The 16189-nt window shown below is 41.0% G+C and overlaps 1 protein-coding gene across 1 annotated transcript in view; it reads left to right on the top strand.

Annotated features, from left to right (window-relative positions):
* The first annotated feature begins 7095 nt into the window (after positions 1-7095).
* LOC130905462 (ras-related protein Rab-27B-like) overlaps positions 7096-16189 on the top strand; it is an 86535-nt gene continuing 77441 nt past the window's right edge. The window contains exons 1-2 of the mRNA XM_057818897.1: positions 7096-7114; positions 7211-7323. The gene's annotated coding sequence lies outside the window, so the exon portion shown is untranslated. The remainder of the gene's footprint in view (positions 7115-7210; positions 7324-16189) is intronic.

Genomic DNA, 16189 nt, shown 5'->3' with positions numbered 1-16189 from the left:
AGCAACAGACCCAGGCGAGGAGGCAGACTGGTTCCGGTATCGCCATATCACAAGTCAACAAAAGATTCCAGAGAAAAATGACAACGATTAGTTAAGCATTCAGCCTTTGAAAGGCTCTGGTGAGGTGGCCCGTGGTCTGAAAGAAGGGTGTGTTTGGCCATTGTTTAGGATAATCTTTTATCGCAGTTTGGGCTGTTTAGTTTGTGCGTATCAGTTGCTGAGTCACTGTTACTGGGGCAACCGCAGTGGGAGCTTTTGCCCACCTCAGCGTTAAAGGGGATCTTGGAGTCTTAAAAGTCGTGTTATCAGTTGGATATCGGGCGTTCTCCAGTGATCCTTGTGTTGGGACAGAACGTTCCGCCATTTGGTCTGGACTGTCCTGAAGAGCTGGTAGTGGGATTTGGTGTTGCAGACACGGACTTGTAGATGTCTTGCCTATTACATGGTTGTCAGCGTCCATCTTGCTCAGTCAGCTGCATGATGTACGCGTTGGGCCTCTGTGGTCAGAAGGCATCATGTATCTCTTATGCCCTATGTCAAATATATTCTGCTTGTTTTGTTGATATAAATGTTGTTTACTTTATATTGGGTGTTACAGAGTAATACAAACAGTCAAACAATAAATATGAGAGAATATACTATTCCCTAATTGATTATATTAAGTGTGTTAGAGTAATACAAACAGTCAAACGGTAAATACGAGAAAAGATTCTATTCCCTTTGGTCTCGTTTTAAAGTGCGGAAGTTGAGGTCCACGCTTGTTTTTATTTGAAGTCAATCGACCAAGTAAAACGGGAGATAATGTCATTTGAGTTTTATTGTGCTCATAAGTAAACATTAAAAAGCTGCATGGAGCGGGAGATCGACAGGCAGATCGGTGCAGCGTCTGCAGTGATGCAGACTCTCCACCGGTCCGTTGTGGTGAAGAAGGAGCTTCGCCTTTCGGCTCAGCTCTTGATTTACCAGTCGATCTACGTTCCCACACACACCTATGGTCACGAGCTGTAAGTCGTGACCGAAAGAACAAGATCCCGGTTACAAGCGGCTGAAAGAATTTTCTCCACAGGGTGGCCAGGCGCTCCCTAAGAGAGGGTGAGAAGCTCGGTCATCCGGGAGGGACTAGGTGTCGAGCTGCTACTCCTCAACGTTGTGAGGAGCCCGTTGAGGTGGCTTGAGCATCTGGTTCGGATGCCTCCTGGACACCTCCCTGGAGAGGTTTTCCTTGCATTTCCAAATGGCAGGAGGCCCCAGGGATGACCCAGGACACGTTGGAGGGACTGTGTCTCTCGGCTTGCCTGGGAACGCCAATTGGGATCCCGTCAGAGGAGCTAGCTGAAGTGGCTGGGGAGAGGGAAGTCTAGGCTTCCCTGCTAAAGCTGCTGCCCCCGCGACCCGACCCCGGATTAAGCGGTAGATAATGGATGGACCCTGCATGGACCATGTGTTTGTCCATATTTCCATCATTTCTTGTCCGTTTTCAAAATGGAAAGCACCACGAAAAACGATATGTCCCAGGAGCCATTGTGAGGTCACAAAGGAAGGACGTTATGCGAAAATTCTGAATATATTGCTGAGCGAGGTGCCACCAAACGAGAGGGAGGCGAGGTCACAATCACAGGGCACATACAGTGGGGCAAATAAGTATTTAGTCAACCACTAATTGTGCAAGTTCCCCTAATTGAAAATATTACAGAGGCCTGTATTGTCAACATGGGTAAACCTCAACCATGACAGACAGAATGTGGACAAAACCCCCCAGAAAATCACACTGTTTGATTTTTAAGGAATTTATTTGCAAATCATGGTGGAAAATAAGTATTTGGTCAATAACAAAAGTTCATCTCAATACTTTGTTATGTACCCTTTGTTGGCAATAACGGAGGCCAAATGTTTTCTGTAACTTTTCACAAGCTTTTCACACACTGTTGCTGGTATTTTGGCCCATTCTTCCATGCAGATCCATAGAGCAGTGATGTGTTGGGGCTGTCGTTGGGCAACACGGACTTTCAACTCCCTCCACAGATTTTCTATGGGGTTGAGATCTGGAGACTGGCTAGGCCACTCCAGGACCTTGAAAGGCTTCTTACGAAGCCACTCCTTTGTTGTCCTGGCTGTGTGTTTGGGATCATTGTCATGCTGAAAGATCAAGCCACGTCTCATCTTCATTGCCCTTGCTGATGGAAGGAGATTTTCACTCAAAATATCTGGATATATGGCCCCATTAATTCTTTCCTTTACACAGATCAGTCGTCCTGTTCCCTTTGCAGAAAAACAGCCCCAAAGCATGATGTTTCCACCCCTATGCTTCACAGTGGGTATGGTGTTCTTCGGATGCAATTCAGTATTCTTTCTCCTCCAAACACGAGAACCTGTGTTTATACCAAAAAGTTCGATTTTGGTTTCATCTGACCATAACACATTCTCCCAGTCCTCTTCTGGATCATCCAAATGCTCTCTAGCGAACCGCAGACGGGCCTGGATGTGTACTTTCTTCAGCAGGGGGACATGTCTGGCAGTGCAGGATTTGAGTCCCTGGCGGCCCATTGTGTTATTTTATTTATTTATTTATTTATTTAATAGGGACAGTGCACATTGATGAACATCTAAAAAGATGTAAATATGCCAGATTGTAGCAAGAATATGCTAATTTACATCTGTAGTCCCTTACTGATAGTAGCCTTTGTTACTGTGGTCCCAGCTCTATGTAGGTCATTCACTAGGTCCCCCCGTGTGGGTCTGGGATTTTTGCTCACCGTTCTTGTTATCATTTTCACGCCACGGGGTGAGATTTTGCATGGAGCCCGAGATCGAGGGAGATAATCAGTGGTCTTGTATGTCTTCCATTTTCTAATAATTGCTCCTACAGTTGATTTCTTTACACCAAGTGTTTTACCTATTGCAGATTCAGTCTTCCCAGCCTGGTGCAGGTCTACAATTTTGTCTCTGGTGTCCTTTGACAGCTTTTTGGTCTTGGCCATAGTGGAGTTTGGAGTGTGACTGACTGAGTTTGTGGACAGGTGTCTTTTATACTGATAATGAGTTAATACAGGTGCCTTTAATACAGGTAACGAGTGGAGCCTCGTTAGATCTTGTTAGAAGAAAGGCCCAAGTACACTGCATGCGTGATCGTTGCGGCTCCGGTCCGACTCCAGTAAAAAATAGCGCCGGAGCCAATCCGTTTCCGTTATATCCTATTGTTCAACGTATACCGGCCGCGTCAGTGGCTTGACTGCGAACCACCTCCGGCGTGCCGCATGCCCGCCGGATGGTATATGCTATTTTCTATTTTTGCCGGACACGCATCCGGCAAAATGGGCGGAGCTGGGCCAGGACGTAACAACCCAGGTGCCTAATCACGGTTTAAACACCAGCGAACATGGATGATGAGCGCTTCATCATGGAGGTGGAAACCCACAAAATCATTTATGATGCAGCAGATCCTTTCTATAAGGACAATTTTAAAAAGGAAGCTGCAAGGTGTCCTATTATGTGTGTTTTTCTGTCCTGATCTCATCATGATGCAGTCATGTCTGTCTCTTAATTCCAGATTAACTAAAATATCAATATGCAAAGAAAATATGTGCTCTCTCGCTCTGCTTCTCTGATGAGTATAGACTCCGTGTGTTTTTCGTTGTTTTAAATGGCACATTATCGCGCGCGATCACGCGAGAGCTCACGGGGGGGGGATGAGGTTGGCGGACCGCAGCCGTGCAGCAGCTGGTATGATTTGCCTGTTTTTGACGGACTGCGTGGCACGCAGGCAACACTGAACCGGACCGGAACCGCAACAATCACGCATGCAGTGTACTTGGGCCTAAGTTAGACCGCTTTGACAGCCAGAAATCTTGCTTGTTTGTAGGTGACCAAATAATTATTTTCCACTCTAATTTTGAAAAAAATTCTTTAAAAATCAAACAATGTGATTTTCTGTCCCCCCCCGCCGCCCCCCCCCCCCCCCCCACACACACACACACACATTCTGTCTGTCATGGTTGAGGTTTACCCATGTTGACAATTACAGGCCTCTCTAATCTTTTCAAGTAGGAGAACTTGCACAATTGGTGGTTGACTAAATACTTATTTGCCCACTGTATATACAAACATTTTACTCATGATTATTATTTTTTTCCAGGTTACATGGTACGTAAAAGGTATTAAACATCTTCTTGACATGTTTGATGATTCAGGAAATGCATTATCATATGAGCAACTCTAATTTTCAGATAATTTCCCAATTCCTTTCAAAGACTTCAACTAATAACTAGTTTAACCCTTAATAAAATCAATTCCAGTAGGATTGATACTTCTAATTAAAACCATGTGAAATATGGCTGAAAGGCGTTAATAAAAGTGATTCCAGTAGGACTGATATATGTAATTAAAACCATGTGAAATATGGTAGAAAGGCATTAATGGAGCCTCGTCTTACATTGGATGGAATTGAAATAACGGATATGAAGTGCAACATTAAACATACTAAAGATACTAGATACTGAAGATACTAGTATAATATACAGTTTTCCCATTGGCAGTGTATCAAATACTTGTTCTCCCCACTGTACATACTAAACAGAAATAACTTGTTCCAAGAGGAAAGTTTTTTATGGAACTCTCAAATTGAATGTATAAACTGGAGAAAAGTTTGGCTGTTACCAGACAAATACTTTATTTCCAATAAAGCAAAGGTGGTAAATTCAAATATTTTACATAAAATGTTTCCAACTAATCTTTCTCTTGCTAAATTTCTCGATATTAATGATGTGTGCTTTTTGTGGAAATATATAGAAAACAATGATACGTTCAAATTTTCAATGTGGAAAAACAAAACAATTTTGGACTGCTTTTGAATCCTTTTTTTAATGATTTTACTGCCCCTATAATTTAAATAAAAAAAAATGTTCCTACACCTATTCCAGAGATGATAGTTTTAATATTTAATACATTTTATAACTGTTTTTATTCACAAATAAAAGTTAAAAAAGAGATCTCAAAAGTTAAAAAAAAGAGACCTATATATGCATTTTCCCAGTCAGAAATAGATTATAGACTAAAATCAATAGAACTAATTAGCAATAAATAAATAAATAAATAAATAAATAAAAAAGAGTAATAAACTGATGAGAATATATGATATTCTTTTGCCTGAAGCCTCTGGATAGAATTTGTATATTAATATTTTTATCTTAAACTGTATATGTTTTTTCATCACTGTCTTTTATTTTGCAATGATAATTTAACCGTGTTGATTGCATCTGCTGACACGCCTCTACAACATTGCATGGACATCGGGGACAGTGCCTCTGGATTGGCAGACCGGGGTGGTGGTCCCCCTTTTTAAGAAGGGGGACCGGAGGGTGTGTTCCAATTATAGAGGGATCGCACTCCTCAGCCTCCCCGGTAAAGTCTATTCAGGGGTGCTGGAGAGGAGGGTGCGTCAGGAAGTTCAATCTCGGATTCAGGAGGAGCAGTGTGGTTTTCGTCCCGGCCGTGGAACAGTGGACCAGCTCTACACCCTCGGCAGGATCCTCGAGGGGGCATGGGAGTTCGCTCAACGAGTCTACATGTGTTTTGTGGATTTGGAGAAGGCGTTCGACCGTGTGCCTCGGGGAGTCCTGTGGAGGGTACTCCGGGAGTACGGGGTACCGAGCCACCTTGTTAAGGGCTATTCGGTCCCTGTACGACCGGTGTCAGAGTCTGGTCCGCATTGCCGGCAGTAAGTTGAATTCGTTCCCAGTGAGGATTGGACTCCGCCAAGGCTGCCCTTTGTCACCGATTCTGTTAATAATTTTTATGGACAGAATTTCTAGGCGCAGCCGAAGCGTTGAGGGTGTCCGGTTTGGTGACCTCAGCATTGCATCTCTGCTTTTTGCAGATGATGTGGTGCTGTTGGCTTCATCGAGCCGTGACCTCCAACTCTCACTGGGGCGGTTCGCAGCCTAGTGTGAAGCAGTGGGGATGAAGATCAGCACCTCCAAATCCGAGACCATGGTCCTCAGCCGGAAAAGGGTGGCATGCCCTCTCCGGGTCGGGGATGAGATCTTGCCCCAAGTGGAGGAGTTCAAGTATCTTGGGGTCTTGTTCACGAGTGAGGGTAGGAGGGAGCGGGAGATTGACAGGCGGATCGGTGCAGCGGTTGCAGTGATGCAGACTCTGCACCGGTCCGTTGTGGTGAAGAAGGAGCTGAGCCAAAAGGCGAAGCTCTCGATTTACTGGTCGATCTACGTTCCTGCCCTTACCTATGGTCACGAGCTGTGGGTCGTGACCGAAAGAACAAGATCCCGGATACAAGCGGCCGAAATGAGTTTCCTCCGCAGGGTGTCCGGGCTCTCCCTTAGAGATAGGGTGAGAAGCCCGGTCATCCGGGAGGGGCTTGGTGTCGAGCCGCTACTCCTCCGCGTTGAGGGGAGCCAGTTGAGGTGGTTTGGGCATCTGGTTCGGATGCCTCCTGGACGACTCCCTGGAGAGGTGTTCCGGGCATGTCCCACAGGCGGGAGGCCCCGGGGTCGACCCAGGACACGCTGGAGAGACTATGTCGCTCAGCTGGCCTGGGAACGCCTTGGAATCCCGCCGGAGGAGCTGGCTGAAGTGGCTGGGGAGAGGGAAGTCTGGCCTTCCCTGCTAAAGCTGCCGCCCCAGCGACCCGACCCTGGACTAAGCGGAAGATAATTGATGGATGATTGCATCTGCATGTGTCATTTTATTTTTTGTCAACTGACTGTTTTGTGAAGCAGATGTTTGTATGCATGTAAATTCGAATAAGAAAAATATATATTATTTAAAAAAAAAAAAAAAAAAAAATCACAGTTCACTTTAGATTGAGTGGCACTGTTTAAGACTGCTGTGGTAATCTCTTATTTTGTTTGATAGACCACGAGAATATCAGGGTTTTGGTGTTAAATGATCAAGTAGTTTTTTTTTTTTCTCAAGGTCATGGGATTAGAAAGGTGTACTTAATTTTCTAACATTTGATTGTTATTTGGTCAGACGTTATTTATTGTCACGTGGTTAGTAATCGAACTAACGATCAAGTTTCCGAGGTGTCCCTGAATGCATCAACAACGTCAACCCTCCACCCCAGTAAAAAGAAACGCCGAGCTTCCTCCATGATTTTGAGGTACACTTGTTCGTGTGTACGTCAGTAGAGACCAGACACTTTCCCCGACTTCAGCGCATTTCGAACGGTCAGTGCGCGGAATTCCCTCTCCATTAGGAGTGTGGGAGCGATGCGACGTCTTGGAGGAGGAGGAAGAAGAGGAGACGTACTGGTCAGAGAGCTACAGCCACCTGCGAGGGCGATTTGAGTTGGTTTCTCGAACGTCAAAGGTAAGGAAATGAGATAAAACATCTTCGTAATCTGCAGTCAGCGAGTGAGACGCCCAATACAGCTGCCATGTTGACGGGGGTTGTTTAGTAGAGCGTTTCCGCGTTAACTTGTAGCTCCCAGCATCAGTGGATAGCAGGCGGCGGGCTATGAGTCATAACCCGGCAGGCGCAGAGCTCATAGGGGCTCCGTTGTGGAGATCAGCGGCTCTGCAGCATCTCAAAACCGAGGTCTTGTGTAATTTGACATGGCTATTATACCTCTTAATCTTTTCAGGGACAGTGGTCACTACAGTAGACGGCTTTTCAAAAGTTGATACTTAGTTATTTAAAGAGCAGGTGACTATTTCTGGTCATTTAAAAAAAAAAAAAAAAAAAAAACTTACAAAACAGCGAATATTGTTGTATTATTATTTTCTAATTAATTTATTTAATTTATAAAAACTACATTAATGACATTAAAATGAATAAAACCTGAAATACACAGTTTACGGCCTAAGTAACACTGTATTTTTTTTAAATTTATTTTAAATTTAGTATTTAACTAATGGTATGCCGTTAATGCTGGTAGACGTCCAGTTCATTTAAACTGGGGGGGTCCATACTGTGTGCAAAGGGGGGCAGTTTTGGTGTGGTGAAAATAGGGGGGGGGGGGGGGGGGGCGGGGGGGCGACCTTGGCTGACGGGCTTTTCGCACATTGGTATGAAAAAGTATCTGAACCGTTTGGATTTTCTCACATTTCTGCATAAAATCACCATCAAATTAGACGTGATCTTTGTCAAAATCACACAGATGAAAAAACTGTCTGCTTTAACTAAAACCACCCAAATATTTATAAGTTCTCATATTTTAATTAGGATAGTATGCAAACAATGACAGAAGGGTGAAAAATAAGTAAGCGAACCATCACATTTGATATGTTGTGAACCCCCCCCCCCCCCCCCCCCCCCCTTGGCAACAATCCCTTCAACCAGACGCTTCCTGTAGCTGCAGATCAGTCTGGCACATCGATCAGGACTAATCTTGGCCCCTTCTCTGCTACAAAACTGCTGTAGTTCACTTAGATTCTTGGGATGTCTAGCAAATCATGCTACAGCATCTCAATGGGGTTCATTTCTGTTCTTTCACTTGGCCACTCCAGAACGTGTATTTTGTTCTTCTGAAATCATCCTTAAGTTGATTTACTTCTGTGTTTTGGTTCCTTGTCTTGTTGCAGCATCCATCCTATTTTTAGCTTCAACTGTCCGACAGGTGGCCTCAGGTTTTTCTGCAAAACAGCCTGATAAACCTTTGAATTCATTCTTTCATTAATGATTGCAAGTTGTCCAGGCCCTGAGGTAGCAAAACAGCCCTAAATCATGATGCTCCCTTCACCATGCTTCACGGTGAGGATGACGTGTTGATGTTGGTGAGGTGTTCCATTTTTCCTCCATATATGACATTGTGTGTTACTCCCAAACAATTCAACTTTGGTTTTATCAGTCCACAAAATATTTTGCCAAAACATCTGAAACTTGAGTGTCCAAGTGCCTTTTTGCAAAGATTAAACGAGCAACAATGCTTTAATGCCATCTTGTTGATTTATTGTTATAATAAACAAATACAGTCCCTAAGTACTGTATGTTGAATGGATATATCCATCTTGTCTTATCTTTCCATTCCAACAATAATTTACAGAAAAATATGGCATATTTTATATATGGTTTGAATTGCGATTAATTATGATTAATTAATTTTTAAGCCGTAATTAACTCGATTAAAAATTTTAATCGTTTGACAGCCCTAGTTTTAATATAACCATATATATCGCAAACCCCCCAAAAATCGTAATGTCAGTGTTTTTCATTATCGTTCAGCCCTACTGTGAAGCATAAAGTCCTTAGTGATTTTTGTTCTTGATCCCAAAAGTAAGTTAGATTGCACTTAATTGCAATTTAATTTTTATCTACAAGATTAAACAGATTTAACCATTACTTCCTACACTGGATGTTTTGTGTTGCAATGCCTTGTGGACTATAAAAACATTCAAAATCTAAAATCTAAAGTTCACATTCAAGACATTTCTATATAATCCATGACATTTGATGGTGACATTTACTCTTCGCACAATACTGTGACAGTTTATATCTAGAATTTTCCTGCATCTGTCATACTACATCTTTATCAAACTTTGGCACAAACACAAACTGGGCTTTTTTTCAGTTATGGTGTTTGTGTTGGCCATTTAGAGTACATCACACAACATTTATAATTGTAAGCTCATCCATGATGATAACCACCACACACCCTACCCACCTATCATAGAGTCATTCAAATAAAATAAAATAAAATAAAGTAAAAAGGTTAAACTGTTAGAATCAGTGTGTGTTAAAATACAGTGTAGAAATACAGTAGCCGATGGGGCACAGATCTGCGGTGCTATTTTAATAATTTCCCACTTTACACTAATGTGTCACGGAACATCGGTTGAAATGGAAAGCACTGGTCTGTGTAAGCATGATTATACTTTGCAAGCAGTCCAGGGCAGCAAGTATAATTTGTATTGAATGTTATTTAAGCCTGCAAAAAAACTCATTTTACTGCCACTTAAGCCTCCACATCTGTCCATTTGCGAAAGTTTGTTCCTGTTTTTACACATGCACAGATTCAGTAAATTAAGCCCTTCATGTGTGGATTCAGTATAACACAAATTAATTTGCCTTTTTATTTGATCAGTATATAGAGGAATACTCAGTTAAAGACTTGGAAAAGTTTGAAGTTATGTGAAAGAAAAGCTGTAAAATCAAACTTCGATCCATTGATTTTTTTTCATTGCCTTTCGATTTCTTTCTATAAAACTGTCAATCCATATAAAACTAAAAAAGAAAGATGGCTATATCATAAATATGAGACCAACCACCCACAAGATATTTCCTGTTTACCTTTAAACATAGACTTCACTAACAGTTGACGGGACACGGGGCTCAAGGCTGATCTGTAGGGGGCCTATTTTCAAAAACTTAAAATTCAAATATTTTCAAAACCAAAGCTGCTAGCAGCCTAAAACCAAAACAGCCCCTTTAACACCAACACCTCCCTTAGGCATATATGAGTCTCCATTAGCAGGGACATCAAATTCAAAGTCGTTCCCTGATAACATTCTGATTAATAATTTTTGAAATGTATAACAGAACTTAAAATGGCTGTAAAATTCTCAAATTTTGAGCTAGATGCACAAAAATCGCCAAATGCAGAGATAATCACCTATAATTTTAGGACCAAAAGCAATATTTAACATATAAGTTTTTGCCCGAAATAGCGACTAGGTTTTTTTTAATATAGTGCAAGTTTTCAACAGCTAACAAATCACTCAATTTTTACATCAGAAACTTAATACTAGTGGAAAGCATGCAGAATCATCTTAATTTTACTCTACAAAAGCTAAATTAGCATTTTTCTATCCATCACAACTTATTTAGGTTTAATTCTAATGTTAATATTGCCTCAGCACGTCTTGCAGGCTATCTGGGCTTTGTCATTGTTAGATTGAAATGTTACATAATATGGACGTCTAAATTACAAAATTTTTTTGCCAAAAACCGTGCAGTTGAGCGAAAATTTTTAAAAAAATGTTTATTGTGTATGGATACAAAATCAAACATGGCGGCCATCACATAAGAAAGAGCTTTTTAAGTTGAAAATCTTTGTACCGTATTTATTGGACTATAAGTCGCAGTTTTTTTTCATTGTTTGGCTGGCGGTGCGACTTATGTGTGAAATTATTAACACATTAGTATATCATTTCACATGTTATTTTGGTGTTTTGGAGTGACACTGATGGTCTGGTAAACTTGTTAGCATGTTCTTTATGCTATAGTTATCTGAATAACTCTTATTAGCTATGTTATGTTAACATATCGGCAACGTTCACATTTTGTTGTTCATGCATCATGTAACATTATTATACTGTACACTTATTCAGCATGTTGTTTTAAATTGTATGTTTATTTTAAATTGCCTTTCAAGATGAAATATCTGCTCTATGTGCTGGATTTTATCAAGTAAATTTCCCCCCAAAATGCGACTTCGGTGCGACTTATATAAGTTTTTTTTCCTCTTCATTGGGCATTTTATGGCTGGTGCGACTTATACTCAGATGCGACTTATAGTCTGAAAAATATGGTAAATGAATGCGTAAATTCTGGAAGTCCTATGATGTGAGCGTAAAACAGTCTAGATTTTTAGTTCAAAGCAAAAAAAAACGGTCAGTTATCATTCATTTTATGTAAATATTCCAAGCTAAAGTAACTCAATTTTTTTTCCCATTCATTTTTTTCATGTGCATGCATGGTGCTATTTTATATAATAATTACCTGGAATCCTCGACCAAATTACTCTTGAGACACTCCTGCCTGCTTGTATGCAGTAAAACTTTCATCCTTTTTCACCTAAATCTGGCATTTGAACGCAGCGTGTGTTGAGTTTATAGCAGTGAAAGGAGCACACCGCTCTGCCTGGTGCGTCTCCCTACGGGAAGGCATGGTGCAATGTCTGTAGGAGCTGTCTAGTAAAATGATGTTGAAGTCTATGTTTTAAGAGTTTTCGTCAACAACCATGTTAACGAAAATATTTCTTTAACGAACAATTTTTTCATGACAATGAGGTGATGATGACGCGCAAAAAACGTGACTTGGAAGACTAGTACACAACAAGACGAATACCAGTTTTCGTCTGACGAGATGACAATGAGACAAAAAGGCGACATAGTTTCAGTCATGTTCACAATGCGTGACATTTTTATATTGTACATGGAGTACGTCAGCTTGCATCGGCGCAGTGTTTGAGTCGTGTCACTCATGTGACATGTGCTGCGCCGCTCCCTCACTCTTCTCACCGGAGTTAAGGATGTGTCTCAAGCTAGGCTGCGCTCCATCTTTCTTATTTGGAAACACTGTAAGATTTTTTTTTTTTTCATCTGGGCAAGAGAGAATATGCAATGCTGCTTTAGCCTCTAAAGGTCTGTGCTGTGTGATCATCAGATGCTAAATTTAACTCGTTGCGTTAGCATTAGCTTATGAATGATGATCGTCCTCTTAAAACACTGGCAAGTCTAAAGCTGAGCCACCTGGCTTTTCTGTTCAGTTTAAGTCTCGAGGAGAGCCAGTTGGCTAAATAGCATTTATTAGATGCTCTTTATAGTTTCCTAAACGAGGCTAACTGCTTTGGCTAGGCTAAGCATAGCCAAAACAACATCCAGACTTCCCAATGTTAACCGCTCGGACATTTTATTACATACAGTTCGTGGCTTCTTGGTGGGTTTAATTGAAAACAATGTACTACTTTTCCTGACGAGTGTGTATTATCATCATCAAGTTGGCGTCTTGCTTTTAGACGCTACAATACAGTGGGGAGAACAAGTATTTGATACACTGCCAATGGGTTTTCCCATTGGCAGTGTATCAAATACTTGTTCTCCCCACTGTATGTGCTCGTCTGTCTATGTTCATTTGAAATTGTTGAAAATCTTTATTTTTGGTCTAAAACTTTTTAATTTTACAGACTAATATATTTTGAGTAATGTTGACTAAAACTTAACGAAATTTGTGTGTGAGTTAGTAGGCTAAAACTAGACGAAGACACACATTTTAAAATGACTAAAATATGACGAAGACTGTTAAATATTTTCATCCATAAGACTAAGACAAAAATTAAAAGGGCTGGCAAAAACAACACTTATCTTTAAAAAATAGCTTGAACTTCCTTCCTGTTGTCGTCTGACTTTTTCCTCCTCTTCATCCTCATACTGTTGCCACCTGCAGTCGAAGGACCAGGAACAGCAGGGTTCAGACTCCTGAAGATGATTAATGGATAGGAATAAAGAAATACAGTAGGTTGTGAGCACATGGGCACTCTTGCATCCTCCAGGTCAAGTGCAGTGTAAGTGATATTACTGGGTAAAGAAATAATTCATTAATGCAATATACAAAACCAAGTATAAATGTCTTTCATTTGAAATACAGTTGCACAAAGTATTTAAGTTCCTTGGCAAATTGTGCATTTTTAAACCTTTGATAATGGAGAATATAATGTTTAAACTTTAAAACCAAAAAATGATACCGCTTACAAGCGCAGCCATTGTGTGATGAACGTGACGTCAGTCATGCCGTGCACATAACCGCTGATACACTTGAAACAGGTGAAAAGTAGAAAATAGGCACACACTCTATAAGGTTTCTGTACCTGATTGATGTGTCTTTCGCTGTCTTTCTCCGTCTGAGACTCAGACGATGCACACGCCACCTTCTGGGTCCATTAAAGCCTGTTTGACCAATAGCCGCTTGTAGCACAGTGGGTAGCCAATGCGTGACAAGTCAGCAGGACAACCTGAGAAACTCGAATTCAGTGTTGTTTTTGTCAGCCCTTTTTTATTTTAGTCTTAGTCGTTTTGACAAAAATACTTACTAGTCTTAGTCATATTTTAGTCATTTCAAAACGTGTTTGTCTTCGTCTAGCTTTAGTTGAAATCTAATACAAATTTCTTCTAGTTCTAGTCGACTGTTATTCAAAATGTTTTCGTCCGAAAAATTCAAAAGTCTTAGTCCAAAAACAAAGGTTTCCAACAATTTCGTATAAACATGGACAGACGAGCACATATTGTAGCTTATGCAAGGACAACGCCAACTTATTGATGATAATACACACCCAGCAGGAAAAGCAGTACATAATTTTAGATTAAACCCACCTGGAATTGGAATTCACAAACCGTATATAAAAAAATGTTTAACAGTGGGAAGATTTTTTTTGCTATTCTTACAGTCTAGCCAGAAGTTGCAAGCAATCCATATCTCCAAGTAATTGCTCATTTACCAAGCAAAACAGCTGAAGCGGGCTGTTAGCTAAGTGCCATTTCGCCAACTGGCTCTCTTCTAGACTTACTGACCAGAAAAGCCAAGTGACTCAGCTTTAGATTAGATTGGCCAGTGTTTTAAGAAGAGGCTCGCCATTCTGAAGCTAATGCGAATGTGAATGCTACGCTAACGCTAAGAGTTACATTTAACGTCTGATGATCACTCGGTACAGACCTTTTGAAGGCGAAAGCAGCATTGCATATTTTCTCTTGCCCAGAAAAGGAAACAAATCTTACCGTGTCTCCAAACAAGAATGATGGAGCGCTACCTAGCTTTAAACACATCCTTAACCCCGGTGAGGAGAGTGAGGGAGAGGCACAGCACATCTCACATGAGTGACATGACCCAAACACTGCTACGATGCAAGCTGACGTACTCCACGTACAATATGAAAATGTCACGCATTGTGAACATATGACGGTAACTAGGTTGCATTTTCGTCTCGTTGTCGTCTTGTCAGACGAAAACTGGCATTTGTCTCATTATGTTCCACTCTCCCAAGACACGTTTTTAGCCTGTCGACGTGATGTCATCGTCATGAAAAAAATTGTTCTTCAACGAAGTGTTTTCGTTATCGTCATTGTTGATGAAAACAACACGGCTCGCATTTGATTGAAGTAGTACCCACATTTAAAAATATCTGAAAATTGCTATTTCATCTTCCATCTTTGTTTTTCATCCATTTAAATGAAATATGTCTTTGCGGAATGAATATGGGTTGTTCAAGTAACATTTTACTGCTTAGGGAAACAGGAAAAACCTTTTTTTTTTTTTTTTTTTTTTATTCGTTCACAAAAGGATGGTCAGTGGCTCGGTGTTTTATGCCTTTAACTAAATTGAAAATTCCATTGAATTGTAGGTTGCTTTTACACCTTTTTACACATGCTCCACATTTTCTATGAGTCTCTTTTGGCAACTCCATTAATCAGTGTTATGTCATGATCCCTGTCAATCCAATATTTACATTTGTATACCAGCACAATGGTCTCATCTCCTGTGGAAGGTTTGCCTATGTATGTAGCTGATGCAAAACTACATTTTAACTAGATATCGACTGATATGGGTTTTTCAGGACCGATACCGATTATTAGTAGTTAGAGGGGCCGATAACAGACATTTGGAGCCAATATTTATTTGCAGTAAAAGTGTAAAAATTGGTGTAAAAAAAATCACACAAATAGAAAATAGTAGCTCCAGCATAGACTTCATAATGATATTGATGAGTCAGATTCGACCTTCACTGCTCCACGCCTTCAAGTAGGGGGCCATCCCACAATCCGCTTCAGTTATTCGCAGTCGGTTGCAGCGACACATGTAGCGATCCACCGCCGGATTTAGGTTAAAAAAGAAAGCTGTACCGCATACAAACAGGAAGGATTGTCTCAGGAGTGATTTGTTCGAGGATTCAAGGTATTTCAAGGTATATTTGTCTTATTTCACAAGAATTTTCAACGTAAAAACTCTTTGTTTTAAGGCTACCGCTACATTGTCTAACAGACTAGCATCATTCATCCACATATTTACGTACGTAAAATAAATGCTAACTGCCTGGTTTCTTGCTCTTTTAAAAAAGAATTGAGACTGTTATACGTTCATATGTATAAAGAACTTTGGGATTTCAGCATTTATTCACAAAAATTTTTACCGGAAAAGCTCTGTATGCATATGGCGGCCGCCACATTGACTAACAGATTAGCATCGTACTTCGACATTCATTCATTCATTCATTTTCCATGCCGCTTTTCCTCACGAGGGTCGCGGAGGTGCTGGAGCCTATCCCAGCTAACTCGGGGCAGTAGGCAGGGGACACCCTGAACTGGTTGCCAGCCAATTGCAGGGCACAAGGAGACATACAACCATTCACGCACACACTTATACCTACGGGCAATTTTAGAGTGTTCAATCAGCCTACCATGCATGTTTTTGGGATGTGGGAGGAAACCGGAGTTCCCGGAGGAAACCCACGCAGGCACGGGGAGAA

This window comes from Corythoichthys intestinalis, chromosome 17 (genome assembly GCF_030265065.1).
Source record: "Corythoichthys intestinalis isolate RoL2023-P3 chromosome 17, ASM3026506v1, whole genome shotgun sequence".
Taxonomy (NCBI): Eukaryota; Metazoa; Chordata; class Actinopteri; order Syngnathiformes; family Syngnathidae; genus Corythoichthys; species Corythoichthys intestinalis.
This window is presented reverse-complemented; position numbering and strand designations above follow the sequence as displayed.